Below are 25,785 nucleotides of genomic sequence, written 5' to 3' on the forward strand. Positions count from 1 at the left end.
ATGAATTTACTCCTCATCCCTGTACATATTCTGCCTTCTTGTACCTCTATGGCGTTTCTTGTGCCATCTTATCTGCCTTAAATGTCATTATTCTTTTGTCCATTCCCATTTCCTACCCAACAAACTTATAGTCATTCTTTAATACCCAGCTCAAATGTGACCTTTATTCCCTCCTGAAGCTGCTTATCAAAATTAATTTCTACTTCATCTATCTATATATATAGTCCCACAGACTGTTGATGGTCATGCATTATGAGACTTATAACCTATGTTCCAAATTCTGTCTCCCTGCCTCTGAGCTTTAAAGGCAGAGAGAATGTTTTTATCTGTGAGTGTTTCTGCTGTTGCTGTATTATTTTTGCTGTATTCTTTTTCTTTAATCACCACCTTCTCTGTGCACACAATGGACATTCAAATATAAGGAATAATTGTTCTTTACTCTATCTTGGTGTAAATCAGACATTAGTAATGCTGTAGTCAAGGCCTTACACTATGCCAATCTGATACTCCTTTTCAATTAAAATACTTGTTATACTTGGCTTCCAAAACATCATTCTCTCCAGTTTTCCTTCTTCAATGGATTACACTTTTTTTTAATCTCCTCTGAGGTTTTCTTCTCATTTCCCTAGCTTTGTAATAATACAATACACCACGGCTCACATCTTGAACATCTCTTATTTTCTATTAGACTAACTCCCAACCAGATCCAATCCAGGCTTAAACTTTTAAAGAGAATCCTTACATCTGGGATTGCCAAATTTCTATTTTAGTGCCGAACTCTGCATGAGTGCCATACTTATAAGCAACTGTCTACTTGCTAGACCCACTGTGAGTTCTAACAGGCAATTTAAAATGAGCATATACTGAGCTTGCTGTCACCACCAATTTGCTCATTCTACAGTTTCTTCTCAGAGAAACAACTTCATCCTACCATTTTCTCATTCCCAAAAACCTGACTCCACTCTTTCTCCCATACTCCATAGCAAGTGTATTAACAAACGCCATTGGTGCTAACTTCAAAATGTATCCAAAATCTGTCTAAACTATGACTGCTTTTCTCCATCTTCACTTCTAATATGCTGGTCCAAGCCACTATAAGTTCTGTTAAGTTTTATTGCAATGGAGACCTACTTTACTCTATTCCTTCCTTTTGTCTGTTGTCAAAATAGCAGCTAGGATGATTCTACTAACAGGTAAATCAGATTATGTCTTTTCTGTGCTCAAAAGCTCCCAGTAGCTTCCATCTCATTCTAATAAAAGCCCAAATCTCTAAAACGGGTTGGTGAGATCCTACACAAGTTAAGCCCATGTTAGCTCACCGACCTCTCTTCCTTTTTTTTTTTTTTTTAATTGAAGTATACTTGATTTACAGTGATTCAGGTATACAGCAAAATGATTCAGTTATACATGTACATATACATATACATATATATATACATATATATATATTCCTTTTCAGATTTCAGATTTACTTGAAGGAGTTTATTCTTTTGACATGAGAGAACCTAGGTTCTAGTACCTGTTCAACTGCGTTTTGGTTATGTAACTTCATTCTAACTGAGTCTCAGATCCTTAGCTATGAAACTAGTGTAGTAACATCTTCTCAATTGCTTTCCCAAGGGAGCTGAGGTAATAAAATGGGACAATCAGTAAAAATATTATTTGAGTATCAAAAGGTATTAAGCAAGATGTGATAACTTGAATATACAACATAGTTGAGCCTTACCTCAATCCTGATACAATTGTGTATTGTTACACTTTACACATACAGCTTAGTTTCAGTGATTTTCGGAGATCTGACTTAGTTCATAAAGTCAATTTTGGCTGAACTCCGTATGAAAGTTGGATCTTTAAAGTAGGTCATTTTATACCACAATAGCTTTTATTAACACCTAAAAATAAGTAATTTATATTTGCCTGATTTATAGAGCCAGAAAAATACATCTGGTACACATAATATCTAACAGTTTGGGGCACTTACTGTACACAGAGTACTACCCTAAATGACTACCTGTATTATTCTATATAATTCTCAAATAATGCTGCATGGTTGCAGCTGTAAACATCTCCATTTAAAAATGGAAAAACAGACATAGATAGATTAAGCAATTTGTACAGGGACACACAACTAGTAAGTAGTGAAATTGAGCTGTTAACCTAGGTACATTTGTGACACAAAAACTATTTTTAATTCAAAATTATTATTTTTTCTTTTTTTCCCAATTTCCCTGGGATATAATATATACATATAACATTGTATACATTTAAAGTGTACAACATAATGATTTGATATATGTACATATTGCCACAATATATATGATTACCACAATAAATTTAGTTAACATCCATCACTTCACATTGTGGCTTTTTTTTCCTGGTGATGAGAACTTTAAAAGTTGACTCTATTAGCAACTTTCAGGTGTACAATACTGTATTTTTAACTATAGTTACCATGCTGCCATCCTCAGAATACTTCATTTGGAGCCAATACAGTAGAGTTCCTAAAAGCCATTCATTTTACACCTAAATGGAAAAGTTTAGTATCTGTAAGCCTAACAATGAGTTAAAAAACAGAGTAACTGATATTATGATAACATCCTTTAGGATCTGGCTACTTCACAGCATCTAGTTACTTGAGAGAGACTAGTTACTCTGTCTCCCTAGTAATTCACTCTTCTTTGTAATTGCCTCTGTGAACTGATTCATTGTGATGTTGGAGAGTAAGAGCAGTAATTCACTCTGTGATTATTACCAAGAGCCAATAAAATAGTTATGACAAATATCAATCTAATTGGAAGTGCCACTACTAGAGTCACTTAAAAAGAATCACTTGAGAATATTCTATCAGTAACGATCGTGCATTAGCGGAAGGGGGAGAAGAATGAATGAACAAGCCTGAGTCCTCCTCCAGTTATGACAGTTCATTTCCTTTTGATAAACAACTATTCTGGCATGAAAAAAAAAAAAAAAAACCCTAATCTACCTCTGACCTTTCTACATTTGGTCCAGAGCACTACAACGACTCTGAATTCTCATATAAATAAGTTCCAAGAGAAGGGTGAGGAAATCCTATAGATAATTCACTCTACTTGACAACAAACTAAGGAATAATTTTAGCATACACTTATCCCACACCAAGTAGAGACTTGATTCAAATCATTATCACTATAATAAAAATCACAGCAGTATGTAGAATATGTTGAACATACACAATGTGTTCGATATTATGGTTAGCACATTACATGATTTATTTTGATTCTCTGTTGTACAGATTGGTTTGGAAATGCCATTGCGTAGTTTGAGCCAGGTAGGGCATCTTAGGTAGATAAATATTACATTCCCCCAAATATAATCTAAAGTGAGGCAGACTCAAGAACACTGAGGCACAAAGGATGTGATGGCCTGAGATTACATATTAATATCATATCTACAGAACTTCCACACTGCCCTCTACCGTTCTCACCAGACTACTCTGCTTCCCACAGCCCCCTTCAGTTTCTCTGTCTTACCTCAGAGAAGATAAGAGAAGGTAATTTATCCTTAAATGGAGAGAATTATTTAATTGTATGGATTTCAAGCTCGAGAAAATGCTAGCAACACTCTATCTTGCAAATGTATATTTTAGACACAACTGGGAATGGATAAAATTCCACAGCTCTGATGAAGGTAAGTGAGTGGGTGGCCACATAGGACTGGGGCAAGTAAATATCATCCAGATATGAAAAAGATAATCATATAATTGCATAGTGTTATACAAACATGCTCATGATATAATATCACATGAAAGAAGGGAATTTCAAAATGGCATATTTTCTAAATTTATATACATACTATATGTGTCCACGTTCAAGGATGAGATAGGAAAACAGAACAGTTTTCTCATGATTTGTAGGGCATGATGTAAGACTGAGTGACACATCCATTTTGACCATTAATGTCTTTACAAAATTGTTTGTGATCTGAATTTTGAAAGTGAGATTTAATTTAAAAAAAGGATGGCAAAATGACACTTCTGAAATTCAGAGATGCTGTGGTTTTGGTGCTTACAAAAATTATCTCCTCAGAGCTTGTTATCAACAACTCTTAAGAACCACTTTCAAATTGTTATACCATTTTTGCACAACATAAATCCTAGCATACATTCCAGTTAGTAATTAACCTTAAATACTCAATTTTTCCCTTAGAGATCAACTTACTGCATGTAAAGAATGGATAACCTGAAAAATGAAAAATGCCTTTATTTATTCATTCACTCATCTATTCATTCAATACACAGTAATTAAGTGCTGATTGTTTTAGGTACTATTTTAAGAGCTGAGGATGTAACAGAAAATAAGTTAGTCTGTAACTAGTTTTGGGGCCTAGAGCTAAAAGTTAACTAAAAGTTAACTCTATGAAAAGGGAAAAGTCTCAAGAAAGGATCTGAAACAAATGTGTTCCCCTAGTCCTCACTGAAAAGGCTAACTGAAAGTTTACAGTGTCTTATTCCTGTGTCAGCTTTCTGAGCAAATGTTTACAGGAAAAAAAATATGTCACAGAAAATAATTTAGAAATAGTTTTCCAACTATGCTCCCTTTACTCAACCACCTAGTCATCAGAACATCTGTTCCAGCAGAAGGAAAATATCATGAAGGCAGGGGCTGGTTTGCCACCAGATCTTCAGCACCAAGGACAGTACCTGTGCTGTGTCCATGATGATCCAATCAAGCGGTTCTGCCCACTCCACATACTAGATTACCTTGTTCAAAAATGAGTCAGATTTGGTTCTCCTTTTCAAGGGCATTAGTCCAGGTGGCTAATTATAGTCGTTTATAAAGCACCTTCTATGTATCAGACATATAATACCTGCTATTATTTTAATCTCATGTTACCACAGCGCCATCACTCTTTTTTTTACTTCACCTCACTGTGCCTCCGTTTCCTCATCTGTAAAACTGGTAATGATGATACTTAGTTACTGGAGTTCTTGTGAGAAGTAAATTCCTAGTATAAATAAAGTTCCCCATGGAAGTGCCTAGACTCACAGTATGTAACATACAAGTATATGATAGTATACTATTACTTGAAGCTCCTGGTAACACTTTGAAATAGATTTTATTATCTCTATTTTACAGAAGAGGAAACAGATGCAGGGTAACTAGGGAATCTGACCAAAAATCCCATGGTCCGTACATTGCTGAGCCACTGGTTTCAGAAATGTCTCTCCAGTCTCCTCTTCCTCCTGTCCATACCCTTGCTGACACTATTAAATCAGACCTTAACCACTTCTTGTTTAGACTTTGTCAGTAACTAGCTTCCAAGTCACCCTTTTTCTAGTTTATATACTGTCCTTCACATTTTTTAAACTGTCTCCTTCTGACACGTTTTTTAAAAGTATTTATCATATTACATTATTTTCCTCTGTGTTAGAAGCCAAGTGGCTCTCTATTTCCTCTAGAGGAAACGCAAAGTTCTTAGAAGAACACTGTATGCTTTCGATTTAATAGATTATTGTTCAAATTTTAAAGTCAAAACACTAGACAATTAAACTAAGATTAGATAATCCAAAAATTAGGCAGATCTGGGTTCAGGCCACTGACGATCCATTTACTAGTTGTACAATCACCTCCAAGTTATTTTACTTCTCTGATTCTTAGTATCTCATTTGGAAAATTGGGATGATAGCATTTAAGACATAATTTTCGGTACACATAATAGACTCAGTAAATGGTATTTATTATTATCATTATCTATAGAACAAGAACAAGACAAAACATATTTAGGAGATTATACTGAAAAATTCTAAGAGAGATCCCAAGTATGAAAAATGGAATGGAACAAAGTAAAAAATTATCTGGAATCAAGCAATGACATAGGATTTTAGTTGGTGGCCAAACCAGTGTAATTTTTTGTGAAGAGAAAATTTAATGGTAAATGGAATATTTAATTATTTTTCCTTTTTAGCATAAATAACCCAACAACAAAGAAATAATAAGTTCTATTGCTGTATGGATCAGAACAGGTTTGTAATGGATTTACCAGTACTGAATAGAAATGTTCTATATCCTTCTCCTCACTTGAAATATTAAGAAGAATTACTATGTGAATTTATAGCTCTCTAAGAATATGCTTTCCTACGAATGAATGTTCTCATATAGATTTTACACATGCTTATGTTAAATATAGGTTAACTGACAGAATATTTTGAAATGCTCAGAGTGATTAATCAAGGCTGCTTCACTTAGTGATGAGAGAGATTCAGTGAGATTTCAAGATTTAAAGTTTAGTTAAATTAAGTTCATAAGCATAAAAACTCATTTGAACTCAAGAAAATATTTTGGGCCTATAGAAGCTGAATGGCAATACTCTGAAACACAAGCCTAGCATTAGTGACCATAAACTAACTCCCAGGTATCTTCACATTGATTGGCAGTGTTAGCTGAGGAGTTAACACACAGTTTTGCTTGTTTTGACCTAAATAAACGCATGTTAGATAACATCATAATTTTAGAATTCATTTATGCAAGTTCATTAAATAGTCACTAAGTACCAAACAGTATACTAAGGGCTGAAAATAAAAGAATACAATGTTTTTCCTAATTTTACTGGCCTCATATTTGAAAAGTAAAATAACAAATGCAATATTTTATTCGTGCTGGTATGTGTACAGGAGAGAGAAAGGCACCCGCAGGGCTATATTTACTCAGGTCCATCAAGAAGCAGATACCAAGATGGGAATAGACATATAAGAAATTTATCGGAAAAGCCTGTGAAGGATAAAGGGGGAATGATCAAGAGAAAGACTGGAGAGCCTTCAAACTACAGCAGAAGTCTGACACGTGTAAAGGAGAAGAGAAGGACAGAAGGTTGGACGGAAGATTCTGGAACTGCAGCACATTTTTAAGAAAGATTCAGCTAAGCCAATGGGCAGTCCTAGAGCTACAGTTCCCTAACAGAGGAGTCTTGTAGTTCACAAGAATGGGCCTGAGCCAGTAGCAGTCACTGGCTGGGAGCAGCCCAATGGAAGCACAGCCTAGTAGCAAAAGCCCTGGTGGATACAGAAAGCAGTAGCTAGGGCTGTCAATCAATTATGTTTCCAGCAGCAGGCCAAGTAGCATACTTTGATGGCTGCCACCATGAAGTGGCCAATTTTACTTGTGGTCCAGAACTTCAGAAGGGTTTTGAAAGATGAATAGGAAGTCACAGGGTAGACAAAATGGGTAAACGCATTCAGGAATGAATCAAATGCAGAAAAACATAAAACAACATGGCGAGTACGGCAGAGTTAAAGTAGTGCATTAGGCTGGAGGATGTACTCAAGGGCGTTGGCAGGCAGGGCACCAAGAGGTGAGACTAGAGAGGGAAGCAGGATTCTGACCAGGGAGAGGTTGGCAAGTTCTAAAAAGATGCTTGGCTTTACTCTCTATATAATGTGAAGTCATTGAAGGATTACTTCTGCGCACAGTCCTTGTGGGGTCTACATTGCAGAAAGAGTCCTGAAGGACAGAGAGTGTTCAGATGGAGAATTCAAAGAGTAAAGGAGAGGGAGATACCAGTAATAAAGGTAGTATCACACAGACCTGGGTCCCCAAACTGGCTCCACCACTTACCAACCATGTGACCATAAGCCAGTCATTTAATGCCCAAGAGCCTGTACGACTAATTTCCTATGTTGGCAATGACACACTTAACTTCACAGTGACAGAAAGATCACAGGTATAAAAGGAATAGGGGCATGCTGAGGAGGTGTTGAAAGTAGACATAAACCTACATTCATACTCTGGCCTAAATGTGTGCCTATAGGTATATTTTCTGTAAAGTTCTGTAAAATTCAGTTTTCTTAATTGTAAAATGGCAACAAAATCATATCTATCTCATGGAGTCATTCCTTATAAGGTGATACCAGTGAAGTCTTAGCTCACTCCTTGGGAGTAGGAAATGCTCAGTGACTAAGTGCTCATGGGTGTCAGGCATACTTGGAATGTTCTGTTCTCACAGAATCTCTGCAGGCAGCTGATTTTCTGCCCCTGAGCTTAGAGGAGCAAATTGATGCTTGAAGAGTTTAAGTGAGTGGTTCAGTGCCACACAAATCACTGTACTGGGTTACAATTCTCTGTTGCCTGACTTCAAAATCCATGTTCTTAACCACGATTCTCCATTAACTCCATTCCAGTGCTAAAAACATTCCTATCATCCTGCCAAAGAAAATGAAATTTTAAGAACTCACTTGTTATTTAGATAAAAGCTAATACCTATCCTTCTCAAACTCTTGCAAAATATAGCAGAGGGAGAAATACTCCCAAACTCATTCTACCAGGCCACCATCCCTGTGATACCAAAACCAGACAAGGATGTCACAAAGAAAGAAAACTACAGGCCAATATCACTGATGAACACAGATGCAAAGATCCTCAGCAAAATACTAGCAAACAGAATCCAACAGCACATTAAAAGGATCATACATTATGATCAAGTGGGGTTTATCCTAGGAATGCAAGGATTCTTCAATATATGCAAATCAATCAACGTGATACACCATATTAACAAATTGAAGAATAAAAACCATATGATCATCTCAATGGATGCAGAAAAAGCTTTCGACAAAATTCAACACCCATTTATGATAAAAACCCTCCAGAAAGTAGGCATAGAGGGAACTTTCCTCAACATAATCAAGGCCATATATGACAAACCCACAGCCAACATCGTCCTCAATGGTGAAAAACTGAAAGCATTTCCACTAAAATAAGGAACAAGGCAAGGTTGTCCACTCTCACCACTACTATTCAACACAGTTTTGGAATTTTTAGCCACAGCAATCAGAGATGAAAAAGAAATAAAACGAATCCAAACTGGAAAGGAAAAAGTAAAGCTGTCACTCTTTGCAGATGACATGATACTATACATAGAGAATCCTAAAGTTGCTACCAGAAAACTAGTAGAGCTAATCAATGAATTTGGTAAAGTAGCAGGATACAAAATTAATGCATAGAAATCTCTGGCATTCTTATACACTAATGATGAAAAATCTGAAAGTGAAATTAAGAAAACACTCCCATTTACCACCGCAACAAAAAGAATAAAATATCTAGGAATAAACCTACCTAAGGAGACAAAAGACCTGTATGCAGAAAATTATAAGACACTGATGAAAGAAATTAAAGATGATACAAACAGATGGAGAGATATACCATGTTCTTGGATTGGCAGAATCAACATTGTGAAAATGACTCTACTACCCAAAGCAATCTACAGATTCAATGCAACCCCTATCAAACTACCAGTGGCATTTTTCACAGAACTAGAACAAAAAAATTTCACAATTTGTATGGAAACACAAAAGACCCCGAATAGCCAAAGCAATCTTGAGAAAGAAAAATGGAGCTGGAAGAATCAGGCTCCCTGACTTCAGACTATACTACAAACCTACAGTAATCAAGACAGTATGGTACTGGCACAAAAACAGAAATATACACCAATGGAACAGGATAGAAAGCCCATAGATAAACCCATGCACATATGGTCACCTTATCTTTGATAAAGGAGGCAAGAATATACAGTGGAGAAAAGACAGCCTGTTCAGTAAGTGGTGCTGGGAAAACTGGACAGCTACATATAAAAGAATGAAATTAGAACACTCCCTAACACCATACACAAAAATAAACTCAAAATGGATTAAAGACCTAAATGTAAGGCCAGACACCATCAAACTCTTAGAGGAAAACATAGGCACAACAGTCTATGACATAAATCACAGCAAGATCCTTTTTGACCCACCTCCTAGAGAAATGGAAGTAAAAACAAAAATAAACAAATGGGTCCTAATGAAACTTAAAAGTTTTTGCGCAGCAAAGGAAACCATAAACAAGACGAAAAGACAACCCTCAGAATGGGAGAAAATATTTGCAAATGAAGCAACTGACAAAGGATTAATCTCCAAAACATACAAGCAACTCATGAAGCTCAATATCAAAAAAAAACAAACAACCCAATCCAAAAATGGGCAGAAGATCTAAACAGACATTCCTGCAAAGAAGATATACAGGTTGACAACAAACACATGAATGGATGCTCAACATCACTAATCATTAGAGAAATGCAAACCAAAACTACAAAGAGCTATCTCCTCACACCGGTCAGAATGGTCATCATAAAAAAATCTGGAAACAATAAATGCTGGAGGGTGTGTGGAGAAAAGGGAACCCTCTTGCACTGTTGGTGGGAATGTAAACTGATACAGCCACTATGGAGGACGGTATGGAGGCTCCTTAAAAAACTAAAATAGAATTACCATGTGACCCAGCAATCCCACTCCTGGCCATATACCCTGAGAAAACTATGATTCAGAAAGAGTCATGTGCCACAATATTCATTGCAGCTCTATTTACAATAGCTAGGACATAGATGCAACCTAAGTGTCCGTTGACAGATGAATGGATAAAGAAGATGTGGCACATATATACAATGCAATATTACTCAGCCATTAAAAGAAACGAAATTAAGCTATTTGTAGGGAGGTGGAAGGATGCAGAGTGTGTCATACAGAGTGAAATAAGTCGGAAAGAGAAAAACAAATACCGTATGCTAACACATATGTACAGAATCCAAAAAAAAAAAAAATGGTTATGAAGAACCTAGGGGCAGGACAGGAATAAAGAGGCAAATGTAGAGAATGGACTTGAGGACATGAGGAGGGGGAAGGGTAAGCTGGGGCGAAGTGAGAGAGTGGCATGGACTTATATATACTACCAAATGTAAATAGATAGCTAGTGGGAAGCAGCCGCGTAGCACAGGGAGATCAGCTTGGTGCTCTGTGACCACCTAGAGAGGTGGCATAGGGAGGGCGGGAGGGAGATGCAAGAGGGAGGAGATATGGGGACATATGTAAATGTATAGCTGATTCACTATGTTATAAAGCAGAAACTAACACATCATTGTAAAGCAATTATACTCCAATAAAGATGTTAAGAAAAAAAAAGAATCATTCTCTAAATCAACAGATTATCAGCAAACAAGGGAATATGATATTAATAGCTGGGGAAGAGTTTAAGCCTTTATCATTAATATTTGTCATTAAAAAAACTTACAATTATTTAGTATTCACAGATGCCTCAGCAATACATTTGGATCATATAATTTGAAAAGAAGGTATTTTATCTTCATCTATCAGTTGTGAGACTTTTATTTTCAAGAATAATTTTAATGACCGCCCCTCTGAGGCAGTTCACTTTCAATACCGAAACTTATAAATGTGCAAGACTTGCAGAACACAGATCCATTATTTTCCCACCTTCACTGGAAAGGAGACAAAGAAATTGCCTCTGGCATTAAGAAACCCATGGGCTGAAATAACTTGAAGCCTGTTGATTCTATTAACAATAGCCCACTTTGGACAATTTAGCTAGAACCTCTGTCTCCCAAAAGCCCTCTGCCTGGGGAGTGACATAGGTTCTTGAGGTGCTTGCCCTTCCCCTGCACCTCTGGAAAGCTTAGCAGTTAGCTCTCAGTCCTTGGATGATTCTGTAAACATCTGATAGGTTTGATACAATCGCTTGATCATTTTTTTTTCCCCTTAAATTATGCTCCAGAAAAGATCTTTGTGGATAGTTTTGAAGCGTAAGTCAAGACCAATCTTCTGTTCTTAGTAATCTTGGCCCATATATTAACATTTAATGTAACATTTAACTTGACTTTTGACTAATGCTCGCCAATAAAAGAGATGGCACATTTCACAATGTAGACTTCTACGTTGTTCCTATTCATCTCAGCTTGTATATCCTCAATGTTCATATGCAAGTTGAACTGGGCATCAATGCCCATTTTGTCTGTTGGAAGAGCCATGCTCTCCTCCATGACATTCATCTTGGCCGTCTCTCCCACTGGCCATACTCTACCAAATCAGCTAGTGAAACACCTATTTTCCTTCCTAATTTGATACCAAATTCTGTCTAATTTACCACAGGAATTAAAGCAAGATAACCTTTAAATCGACTATGTAAACCCATAAAAATTATAAGCAGTGGAACACAATCTTACCGCTTAATACACAGTATGTGTTAGAGTTTCTATGACCCCAATTTAAAAACTCATGAAACAGGTACCAGTCACAGGCATGAAGGTGACTATAAATTCTTTCAGAAATCCTTTCAAGACAACCTTTGCTATTAAAATGAATTGGCTGTGGCCTTCAGAAATTCAACATCTTCAAGGAAGAGAGGAACAATGAGTATACTCTCACCACCACCCCCACCTGCCCCCCCACCAATTCTACCGGTTTTGCTTCTTGTGGTTTCAGTTACCCAAGTTTAACCATGGTCCAAAAATATTAAATGAAAAAAATTCAAAAATAAACAATTCATGAGTTTTAAATTACATGCCATCCTGAGCAGCGTGATAAAATCTTACACAGTCCAGCTCTGTCCTGCCTGAGACGTGAATCATCTCTTTGTTCAGTGTTTCCTGCCCGTTGGCCACTTAGTAGCCTTCTCAGTTATCAGATCTACTATCAGGGTATTGCAGAGCTTGTGTTCAAGCAATCCTTATTTTATTTAAAAATGTCCCCAAAGCACAGGAGTAGTGAGGCTGGCAATTTGGATATGTCAAAAAAAAAAAAAAAAAAAAAAAAGCCATAAAGTGATTCCTTTAAGTGAAAAGGTGAATGTTCTTGAATTAAAACAAGAAAAAAAAAATCATACGCTAAGATCCTATACACAATGGGGCGCCATGATGGAATCATAACATTCTTCTGAAGAGCACTAAAGCACGAAATGAGATGGTCTTTATATTCTTCCCAGCTCTAAATTTCTATGACCAGGTGATTATTTCATTATACTTCATATTCCTTCCATCTTTGTCTTTCCTACAATCTTCATTTATTGAGCACATAACATATTCTCCACACTGGCAACAAAAAAAGAGAAAAGACAGTTAAATACCTCAGCCTGCTAAAACCCTTTCTTTCCCAATCAAATACCACTTATCTGTTTCTATCTCCTCAATATGTCCAGTGATTTTCTCCTAATCTCAGATATATGTGCACTTCTCTTCTGGAACTGATTACTTTTGTCTCTTTGTATTATAATGATTGTTTCTACTTGTCTTATCCCATCTGTTAGATTACAGTATCATCTAATTCAGAACTGTCCCACTAGTCTTTGTGTATACATGGAATCCTATAATAACAGATATGATATAAATTGTATATTTCTAATTACTATAATAATACTATATAGTACAAAACTGAACATTACCAAAAAAAACTATATAAAACTAAACAATACAAAAGTATATGAGTAAGAAAGAATGCTTCATCTTGTCCCTCACTGCCCTCACACCCAAGTAAGTTTACTTCTCAGAGGTAGGTAATTGTTAATATTTTGGAATACATCTTTCCAGATTTTTTCTATATACACACATACACATGGGATCATTTTACTTTTTTTTTTTTTTTGGAAAACAAAAATATCAGAGCCTGCTAAATATATTGTTTTGCAATTTGCTTTTTTTTTAAAAAAACTTAATATATCTTGAGCATCCTTTCATGTCAGAATATGTAAAACTATCACATTCTTTTTAACGGCTGTGTAATATTTTTGATGAATGAGTGCATGACTCAGTACAGGATGAGGCCAGATAGGGTCTTAGTAACCAATATCCTTCCACTAAGGTGAAACATTAGCTGCAATGTAGAGAAAGTAATGGAAATAATGTAGCACTGTTCTTCATAGAAATAAGGCCATTGTCATATATAATAAAATCTGGAGGGTAGAGACAGGGAGGTAAGCTGTGCATTGATTTTTCTGGAAAATTTGACAGTGAATTGTTTTATACTATTTCTGCTAAGCTCTCAAATAAAAAGCTACAAAAAAGAAGGAAGACTTGTTTTCCAAAACTCTTCCCAGATAAGGAAATGGTTCTATATTGAGACATATGGCCTAGGATGAGACAACTGGGTTCAATACTGAAGCACAAGTTGTGTGATATGAAATTCATTCTACTGTGTTTGTTAGTTCAATGTGACAGGGAGGAGGAAACCAGGGGAATGAAATGAAGAAACCATTTTTTCCTGATGCAATAAAGGTAGTGTAGGGCTTGTGTTACAAAACAAGACAAGACAGGCTTGGCGGAAAGTAGGTCACTTGCATGTGTTTACACAGATTTTATTATGTACGTAAATTGTACATATAGCCATTCTGCTGCCTAGAGTTATAGAAAAATTAGTATGTTGACATTTAAATATTTTAACTTGTATCTTAAATCTCTGGAGAATTTGGACGACATTCATAATAGCGCGCAACAAGTTCTACTGTAAGAGAATCGTTTATAAACAAATAATCATTAAACGATATTAATCCTAAAAGAAAGTGCTAAATGAAGGGGTTTTTTAAAGGTAAAATTAAGAAGAGGATCAGATGTGACAATACCCCAGTAGGACAAGAAGACAGAAGTAGTAGTGATAACACTACCTACTGATAGTCACATTTTATTGAGTAGAGCACAGTGCCTGGAAGTTTAGTTTCTGTAGGCAGACTGCCTCAGAGTTAATTCTGGCTCAGAATTAACTAATTAATTAATTAATTGCTGCTTCTATAGCCCTGGGAAAGAGATTTAATTTCTCTATGCCTCAATTTTCTAATCTGTAAAATGGGCATAAAAGTAACTACTTCCTGATTTGGTTTAAGAGTTAAATGAGTTCATACAGGCAGTGTTAGATTATTATTTTTTTAGCATGACTTGCTGAGAAAAATTAGTTAATGTTCATTTAATTCATATGTGGCATGCATATAATGCCCAAATCTTACATGCCATTCTCTTCACCCTTTCAATGTTATTATAAGGTAGACATTACTATTCTTTAAGAATGGTGAAATTAGCAATCCAAATGCCAAAGAAACATACACAGATAGAACAGCTAAGAAGTCAAAGAAGAGGGATTGTACCCAAGCCTTTGTGCCACCAAAGGCCAGTCTCTTTAGACCACAAGATGTCTCCACAGAGAAAACATTTTCAATGTTTACTTTGGGGACTTGGAAGCATGTAGACTGGCTTTGAAACAGTTTTCCTTCCCCCCTTTTATTTCATATTACTGTTTACTCTAAAACAGAGGCTGACTTAAAGGTTCTAATACTTTTCTCTTTTGGCCACGCATGTTCCCTCTGAGCTCTCTCACCTTTTAATCGTGGCATCTTCTCCTTTCCTAGAGTTAAGGTATCCTTGTATTGGAGGGGTAGCCTTTCAGCAATGTAAATTATGTAAATAATATATTGAGCCTGGCCAAACATGAAGCCCACTGGATGCATCTATGATTAGGGTGAAGCAAAGTAGATGGGCAGAGGTCTTCCTGTACTTGCAAGTCAATAGTTTATTCAAGGCATCTCTGCATAACTCCTCTGTCCCTAGTATACACCTCTTACTTTCTACCCCAGGCCACAAACACATGAGCACACACATACATGTGCATGAGGCATGCATGCTTTTGCTTTGCCTGTGTCTGTATATCTCAGATGCTTTTACCCCTACACAGTTGCAAAATCAACTCCTTAAAAACACGGTAAATAGAGTTCTCTGCATAAAATAGTACTAATAAGCATGCAAAGGTACTAATGAGGAGGTCTTCATAAAAGAAAATTTTTCTAGGTTGTTTCTTCTTTAAGGTGTAAGGATTTTTGTTTTAGACTTGAGACACTATCTTACTTTTATGACACAGTTTATTAGAAAGCTCTCCAGAGAGGGATCCTATTTAGAAGATATAAACTCTTATGGAAATAAGGTAAGGGAAGTATGGAAAAACAAATTGTCTGGTCTGCATATCCTCGAGGCCAATTGCTGTATAGTAATAGTTTTATAATTTATTACCAAGGCTTTTTTCCCCTTTCCTGACTTTTACAAGGTGGGCAGTGACAAAGACATGTACCACCTACCCCTCAGTTCCAAACTTTAACCCCATCTCTTTAATAAAGGCCTCCTTGATTCTTCTAACTCATACCAATCCTCACCTTCTCTGGACCTCTGAATATATTGCATTATAATTGGTCCTGTCACCCTAATGAAGATGCAAAGCTGTGTGTAATTTCATATACCTATTTTCCCCAATAGATTTTACATTTCAGAAAAACATCACAATGATTGACAAATCTACTTTCATGCTTTCAACATCCTGCCCATGCCACTGGATACAGTAAATACTTAACTGATGTCCATTAGATAAAAATGAACCAATGGCTAAACCAGCAAGGAATTTATCTTCCCAACCAGCTTGGGAAATCTGGCATAGAGAGCAGGAACCTTCCAAATTGTCCAGGTGCAATCAACAACCTTTGAGCATTCTTGGTCCTTTCAATACCATTCTTCCCTGTTCTAGAGTAGCAATCAAGGCTAACCCTAGGATAACACATAATTTTAATACTTTTAAACAAACGTTCTCATATTTTCTATCTTATTTCATTATGTCAGAGAAAAGCTGCATGCTACTGCACCTTATATAATTCTTAAGTCCAGTGTGATCAAGAGTCTTAGGAATTCACTTAGGGAAAAATCACAGATCTACCCCAAAACAGTTAGACATTAATTATAAAGAAGTCTAATAACACAGATGAGAAACTAGAAACTTTTCTGCTCTCTGCCCACACAACATTAGGGCGATATTGCAGCAAAGCCTGTCAGGGCACCCACTGCAAAGGCCTTTTCTTTCTTCCTGCTTTTGTTCTAGCAATCATTTAAAACTTTCCTACTGTGCATAGGATCCTCTTGGCACCAACCATATCTATACGTAAATTTAGGTAAAGTTAACATCTTCAAAGCACAAGAAATAAGAGTTGATTTATACATTTTGGAATAAAATGCCAAAATAAAAATCTTGGAATACAGGCAAGATACTATACAATCAAAGAATGTCTTATAATCAATTTGTTCCATAATTTTGGAATTTAATATAAATGAGTAAATTGAAAAGCTACAATTATGTTGGTTCTATAATATCATCTTGCAACTAAAAGTTAGGTCTGAGGCAGAAGCATGATTCCAATCACAGTAGCCAACACGTACAGGCATTTTTCCACCTGGAGAGCGCTCTTATATTTTTAGTAGCACTTGGATGACTGGTATTATAAGGATGTTAATACTACAGGATCACTTTTTAAAGGCCTAATTTGTGATTAAATTGAGGTTATTTCAAGTATGGTGAACCCTGTCTCAATGTAACAAAATAGTCCAAATAATTTAATCATGAAAATACAGGAACGTGTTACTGTGTGGCTGATGCAATAATAGAGCATTTCCAGAGAGATAGCAGGTGAGTAGTTCTGGATCGTCCCTCCTGGATTCAAATGTTGGCTGTGGCTTGGCACCAACATTTGCAATTTTTTTCCCCAGCAAATATCATTGGAGATGACCTGGGGTATTGACTGGCTGGGGGTTCTTAGACAACAGCAGAAATTCCAGAAATTCTGCTTAATTTGTGACCATTTCCTCAGCTTGATCCCCAGAGACTGGGCCAGAGAACCTTGGGAACAACATAGGGATCATATTTTTGTCTACCTTTCACACCCAACACCATTCTAGAAGGTGAGACCTTTTTAAATTGAAGGATAGTTGATTTACAATGTTATATTAGTTTCAGGTGTACAACATAGTGGTTTGATATTTTTATAGATTATACCCCATTCAATGTTAATATAAAATATTAATTATATTCCCTGTGCTCTACATTACATCCTTGTATCTTATTTATTTTATATCTCTGAATTCCCTTACTTTATCTTGCCCTTTCTCCTACCACTCTCCCCACTGGTAGCCACTAGCTTGTTCTCCGTAGACTGTTTCTGTCTTGTTATATTCACTCATTTGTTTTATTTTTTTAGATTTCACATATAAGTGACAGCATACAGTATTTGCCTTTCTCTGACTTACCTCAGTAAGCATAATACCCTCTTGGTCCATCCACGTTGTTGCAAATGGCAAAATTTAATCCCTTTTGTATGGCTAGTATTGCACTGTATATATATGACACATCTTTTATTATCCATATGTCTGCTGATGGACACTTAGGTTGCTTCAATAACTTGACTATTGTAAATAATGCTGCTGTGAACATTGGGGTGCACATATTTTTTCATATTAGTAGTTTTGTTTTCTTTGGGTAAATACCCAGGAGTGTAATTGCTGGATCATGTGGTGGTACTATTTTTAATTTTTTGAGAAAGCTCCATATTGTTTTTCATAGTGGCTCTACCAATTTACATTCCCATCAACAGTGGATGAGGGTTTCCTTTTCTCCACATCCTCACCAAAATTTATTATTTGTTGTCTTTTTGATGATAGCCATTCTGACAGGTGTGAGGTGATATCTCATAGTGGCTTTGAGCTGCGTTTCCCTGATGATTAGTGATGCTGAGCATCTTTTCATGTGGCTATTGGTCATCTGTATGTCTTCTTCGGCAAAATATCTATTCAGGTCTTCTTCCCAATTTTTAATCTTTTTTTATCTATATTGAGTGGTATGAGCTTTTAATATTTTGGATATTAACCCCTTATTAGACATATCATTTGCAAATATCTTATCCCATTCAGTAGGTTGTCTTTTGGTTTTGTTGATTGTTTCCTTCACTGTGCAAAAGCTTTTAAGTTTAATCAGGTGCAATTTGTTTAATTTGCTTTTATTTCCCTTGCCTGAGGAGACAGATCAAAAAAATATTGCTAAGACTTAAGTCAAAGAGTATACTACCTATGTTTTCTTCTAGGAGTTTTATGGTTTCCAGTATTACATTTAGTTTTTAAATCCATTTTAAGCTTAGTTTTTATAGTGTGAGAAAACGTTCTAATTTCATTTTTTTACATTTAGCTATCAATTTTTCCCAATATCATTTACTGAAGAGACTGTCCTTTCTCTATTATATATTTTTGCCTTATTTGTCATATGTTAATTGACCATAGGTGTGTGGGTTTATTTCTAGGCTCTTTATTCTGTTCCATTGATCTACATGTCTGATTTTGTGCCAGTACATTATTGTTTTGATGTCTATAGTTTTGTAGTATAGTCTGAAGTCAGGGAGCATGATATTTGCAGGTTTGTTCTTTTTTCTCAAGATTGCTTTGGCTATCTGGGTTTTTTTTGTGATTCCACACAAATTTTAAGATTATTTGCTATAGTTCTGTGAAAAATGTCATGGGTATTTTGATAAGAATTGCATTAAATCTGTATATTGCTTTGGGTAGTATCAACATTTTAACAATATTAATTCTTCTAATCCATGAACATGGGATATCTTTCCATTTTTTTGTATCATCCTCAATTTCCTTCATCACTGTCCTAGTTTTCAGAATATAGGTTTTCACCTCCTTGGTTAAATTTACTCTTAGGTATTTTATTCTTCTAGATGTGATTTTAAATAGGATTGCTTTCTTGGTTTCTCTTTCTGATGGTTCATTATTAGTGTATAGAAAAGGAACAGATTTCTGAATATTAACCTTGCATTCTGAAACCTTACTGAATTCATTTCTTAGTTCTAAGAGTTTTTTTGTTGAGACTTTAGGTTTCATATATATATATATATATAATCATATCAGCTGCAAATAGTGAGAATTTTAATTCTTCTCTTCCAATTGGGATGCATTTTACTTCTTTTTCTTCTTTGATTGCTGTCGCTAAGACTTCCAATATGATGTTAAATAGAAATGGCAGGAGTGAACATCCTTGCCTTGTCCCTGATTTTAGAGGAAAAGCTTTCAGTTTTTCAACACTGAGTGTGATGTTAGCTGTGGGTTTGTTATAAATGCCTTTCATTATGTTGAGATATGTTCCCTCTATACCAACTCTGTTGAGAGTTTTTATTGTGAATACGTGTTGAATTTTGTTAAATACTTTTTCCGCATGATGATCATTTGATTTTTATCCTTCATTTTATTAATGTGATATATTACATTAATTGTTTTGCAGATACTGAACTATACTTTCATAGCTGGAATAAATCCCTCTTGATCATGGTGTATGATTCTTTACATATATATATATATATATATATATATAGTTGAATTAGGTTTGCTAATATTTTGCTGAAGACTTTTGTATCTATATTCATTAGGGACATTGGCCTGTAATTTTTTTTTTTTTTTGTAGTGTCTTTGGATTTGGTATCAGGGTAATAGTGGCCTCATAAAATAAATTTTGGAGTGTTCTGTCCTCTTCAATTTTTTTGGAATAGTTTGAAAACAATATACATTAACTCTTTATATGTTTGTTAGAATTCCCCTGTGGATCCATCTGGTCCTGGACTTTGGTTTGTTGGAAGTTTTTTGGTTACTGATTCAATTTCAATACCAGTAATCACTCTGTTTAGATTATCTATTTCTTCCTGATTCAGTCTTGGAAGACTGTATGTTTCTAGGAATTTATCTATTTTTTCTAATGTCCAATTTGTTGGCATATAACTGTTCATTCTCTTATGATTGTTGGTATCTCTGTGGTTATCAGTTGTAATTTCTCCTCTTTCACTTCCTATTTTGTTTATTTGGGTCCTCTTTCTTTTTTTCATAATGAGGCTATCTAAAGATGTATGCATTTTGTTTATCTTTTCAAAAACCAGCTGTTGGTTTCATTGATCTTTCCTATTGTTTTTGTTTGTTTTTGGTCTCTATTTTTTTTTTTTTCCTCTCTGATCTTTATTATTTCCTTCTGGAAAGGGAAACTTTTAGCCCACTCTTCTTACAGAACAAAGGCTATGTGGAAGATGTGAAACAATTCCAAGTAAAGTGATATTAAAAGCTGTGTTACCTTCAGGTTTTGGGGGTTTTTTTTAAGATTTTTTTTTTTTTTTTAATGTGGACCATTTTTAAAGTCTGTATTGAATTTGTTACAACATTGCTTCTGTTTCATGTTTTGTTTTTTTGGCCACAGGGCATGGGGGATCGTAGCTTCCTGACCAGGGATTGAACCCACACCCCCTGCATTGCAAGATGAAGTCTTAACCACTGGACCACCAGGGAAGTCCACCTTCAGGTTTCAATTTATGTTACATCCATATTACAAATACTGTGAGGTGATGCTTTGAAGACTATCACTGATATAGAAACTGACTTATGAGAGATTCAATATTTATAAACAGGGAGTAGACTTATAATATGGTATATATGAATGTATTGTGGAGAGATCTAATGAGAAACTGGAACAAAATACTTTAAATGCTTTTTCTAGGAGGAAATAGAAGAGATGATTTTCATTTTCTTCTTTAGAGTTTTCTTTCTTCAAAATGTTCTAATGGGGCTTCCCTGGTGGCGCAGTGGTTGAGCGTCCGCCTGCCCATGCAGGGGACACGGGTTCATGCCCCAGTCCGGGAAGATCCCACGTGCCGCGGAGCGGCTGTGCCCGTGAGCCATGGCCGCTGAGCCTGCGCGTCCGGAGCCTGTGCTCCGCAACGGGAGAGGCCACAACAGTGAGAGGCCCGTGTACCGCAAAAAAAAAAAAAAAAAGTTCTAATGATGTTGCATTATTTTCCTCACCATGGGGGCGGGGGGGGTGGGGGGAAATGTACCCTTTCGAAGATTTAAAATGGGAAATAAATACCTCTTCTTTTAATTATAATCTCTTTGCCCAAAATTATAATCTAAAACTAGTGTAGAGAGTTAGGAATCTGGCTTGATGGGCAAAGGCTCCATTTTGAGATATATATGGAGTCTGCTTAAGCTTACGGAATGTTCTTTCTTTTCCAAAAAGTGTCTTAAAACACATTGGAAATTGACGACTATAATTCAACAAAGATTCTCCTTTGCTTTAGCGAATTCTGACATGTATTCAAAGTAGTAGAAAGAGCTCTAAAACCCAGGAAGCTCTTCATTTTATTGTGACTCTCTTTACAAAATTTTGATTAACGCCTCTGCTTCACTATAGAAAAATACACATGGGAGACAAATTGCTTTGTCCAGTGAGTCAAGTTCCATATGAACATTGTGCAATTCTCATTCACGGGCTTCGATGGAGCCTTCTCCAAATTAAAATCTGAGGTTATATTGACACAGCCTTGAAGCCAACTGGCCTTTTTGGCTTTCATTATATTCCTATGTGCTTCACTCACAAAGAGCCAGATTGTAGATGAGCAAGTGAAGCTGAGAGCTCTTGAACTAAGAGCCGTGGAACATTACATATCCGAGGGTAGTGCAAGTGACTGGGATGCCTGGAACAAATAACTTTCTACTGATCCATTGTGAAAATTCAGCAAACTCAATAGCCCTCTGACTTCCTCATTTCATTCCTGGAGACTAAAGTTGATTCTTGTACTTATTTGCTGGCTAACATTCTGTCCAGAGTCTTTTAAGAAAGAATTCTTATAAATTATCAGCAACATTCTGCCTGAATTTCAGTGCTTTAGATAGTGAGCACTGCAATTTGCTGGCTGACACTGCAATAGAAAATATTAACTTTCTGGCATTTCCAGTTCAATATTCAGAAAGATTGGGCACTCTTTAATACAAGATCTGCTATGTATTTACCAAGGGACCTTAAATGAGATGACTAGCAAATGGATCTAAATTTCTCATTTGTATTAGGGGGACAATATTACCTTTTTTTATGCCTATCTCATAGAGTTTTGGTGAAGAAATAAGAAGAAATTGGAATAACTTGAAAATATAAGAAACACAGTATTATGTCACACTAACTTCCACAAACGTCCCTATATGTCTACCTGAAAATCAACAAAATTCCTGATTTATCTCTTCTCTAATGTTGCTACTCCTATACTTTTATAACAAGCTATTTTGTACTGGCACCCTCTTTCTCTCTCATTAGTATAAACTCCCTCTACTCCTATCCTATTTCCATCCAGACTCCAAACAAATTTCTAGAAACCTCTTCATATGCAATTTTTTTCTATGACTGGGGAAATAAAAGAGAAGTTTAATTGGAAGAAAGAGTTGGATACTTGCCAGGTACCTTGGGCTGGTTTTTGGATCCCGATGGAGAAAGAGAACGCAGAGGCAAAATCTAATGGAAACAATTTTTAGCAAAGATATGAATGTTTTGGGGGCACATTCAGATCTCACCCTGTCCCAAGAGACAAAGTATGTCAGAATCAGGAAGAAGATCCTTCTCACTACATCTGAATGGGACTCAACCCTGTGCTGACACTCAACATTTCTGGTAACTCTAAAAACAGAAACTGTGGCATGCACATTGACTTTTTTAAAGGGATAGAGCGGCAGTAAACTTCACTTTCTAAAAGGATTTACAAAAAGCAGATGCACAAGCTAGAAAAAGACAGGAAAAACGGTACAAGTTTCATGGTCACCTGTTGGTAACAGGTGGGCTAGAATCATACATGAAACATCCCTGTGGGTGCTCTTACTTTCCCAGGAGCCCTTGACAGAGGGGCATGAGATGCAACTCTTACTGAGTTAATCCAATCAAGACACGTTGGACTATTTCTTCCACAGCTATACCTCTCTGCCTCTATTTTCTCTTCTCTTCTCTCCCTCTTCTTTATTCTCTTTTTCAGGGTTCATAGTACTTAGCTGTATTTTCTGAGTTATTTCCGGATTCACTTAAAATTCTGTTTTCTCATCTACATATGCAGTTGGGGTTATATCATGTTCAAGAGTCCTTTGCCAATCACCAAACTATGATTTTTTGAATCTAATGACAGAGGAGATCATACAAAAAGTGTATTGCATGGGCGCCAAGTCTGGGCTCATACCCCCTAATCCTACTCACCAGGGAGAAACTTTAAACCTGGTGGAGTAGAGTATGTGAAAACTGGAATCTCACACTCCCTTCCCTTATGTAAAGCCATAAAGTCACTTCCAAAGCGGGTTTCTGCCAACTTCCATTCTGACAGGAGGTGGTATAAAGGAGGGATTAAGGGCATGGGCTCCAGAGAAAGGTTGCCTCCGTATGAAACTCAGTCCTTCTACTTACTAGCTTTGTGGCTTTGGCAATTTAATTAACTTCTTTATGCTCCCACTTTCCTCAACTGTAAACTGAGGATGAGTGCAATATTACCTAAGTCATGAGTTTGTAACAAGGGTAAATAAATTTATATACAAGTGTCTGTTACATAATTTATATAATATAAAATTTGATAATCAAGAAAGAGCTACTCTGACAGATTAGAGTATTTGTCACATTAAAATCATTGTCTGATTATAATTTTAATATTCCCTCTAAGTCTGTGCCTCCCACGAAGGCTGGACCAAATGGCACGTGGTTAAATAAATGAAATCTTCGGGTGAAGCCCTTCATCTCTTTCATTAAAGGAAAAATTCTATGATTGACAAATAAATTGAATATTCTTCGCATGGCACTACAAGTTATAGAGTTAAATAAGTCACAGTCTTTGTTCTCTGAAAATGTTTAGTCTATTTCTTTTAATTCTTAAGATCTCAAATCTTGAATTCTCAGTTTATAGAATAGTTTACAGAATTCAGATCTCATACTGACACAGAAGATTCCTACATGGCGAGGAGTTGGAGAGGAGGAGAGTAGCAAGCTTTAGAGAGAAAACTAGGGCCTGCCTCCCCCTACCACTGGGCAAGTTCATGGAAAGGGCCCAGTAGGATTAGGTCCAATCAGCCCTGGGCAGGGATTATGTCTTCATTTTGCTGTTTTTCTTCCTGACTCTGTGGACTGGCATTCGGAGGACCCAGGAACAGGTTGTTGTTAGCTCTGCTACATATTAGAATCACCTGGGAGCTTTCAAAATGTATTGACTCTAACGTAATTGCTCTTGGGTGAGCTTGAACGTCAATACTTTAAAAACCCTCCCAAGATAATTATAATGCACAGCCAGAACTGGAACCCAGGGGATGAAGTGAAGCTGTCGTAATTAATTATAGCCTTACTAAGGATGCAGAACTTAGCACAGTGATTTCTAAAACATGGTTCAGAGGTATAACTAGAGTTACCAACTTGTCCTGTTTCGTCCAGAACTTCCCAGGTTTATCACTAAAAGTTCCATGTCCCTGGAACACCCCCTACCCCGCAGTCTCAGGCAAACCAAGATAGTTGATCATCCTAGATATATCAAAAAATGACAGAAAGTTATTTTATTTATAATATTCAGTATGAAAATATACTGCAAATCTATGGATATAATCAATTATATTTAATGCCAAATTTTTAAATAATGGAAACCACCAATGTGTTAATTTTGTGAGGTAATTGTATTTGCGCGCATGTCAGACTTTATAATAAAATGACTCCTGTTACTTCTGCACCTATATTTAAACATTTTAAAAGATGTTTCCAATTTGCAAGTTTGTTACCCTGCACTTTATTTTTAAAGTCATCCCTGAACAAGTCTGTTCACAAAAAATTATGCGTACTCTCACGAAAGTGTGTCACGTTCAATCAAGTGCTGAGAAGGTTTAAGTACATCTGCTCCGTGATTGCTCTTTTAACAGCATCAGAGTCAGTTATGCAAGAACAAGGAAATGCACAACAATCCACAGTGGTATCATTTTAATAGATATTTTAGGCTTCATTTTAAATTTTAGGTGCTTTTTTCTGACTTTCATTTTTAATAAGGAACACAAGCAACTGTAAAATGTTCGATGGTGTTAATTTTATTTTGAATTATTAGTAAGGGTTGGTACATAGTAGGCAATCAATAAGAATACGTTAAAAGAAAGAAGGAAGGAAGGAAGGAATGGGGGAAGGGGGTGAAGGAGGGAAGTCTTTTCTACTATTCTTATTGAAAGCTCTTTTGGGCTACTGTATTTATGGAAAAAACAATCTTAAAATTGCATTGTAAAGTCTTTAGAAAAGTTTCATTACCAAACTTCTAATCTATGTGAATTCATACTTCCTTTTTGATATCTAGC

This window comes from Phocoena phocoena, chromosome 8 (assembly GCF_963924675.1).
Source record: "Phocoena phocoena chromosome 8, mPhoPho1.1, whole genome shotgun sequence".
NCBI lineage: Eukaryota > Metazoa > Chordata > Mammalia > Artiodactyla > Phocoenidae > Phocoena > Phocoena phocoena.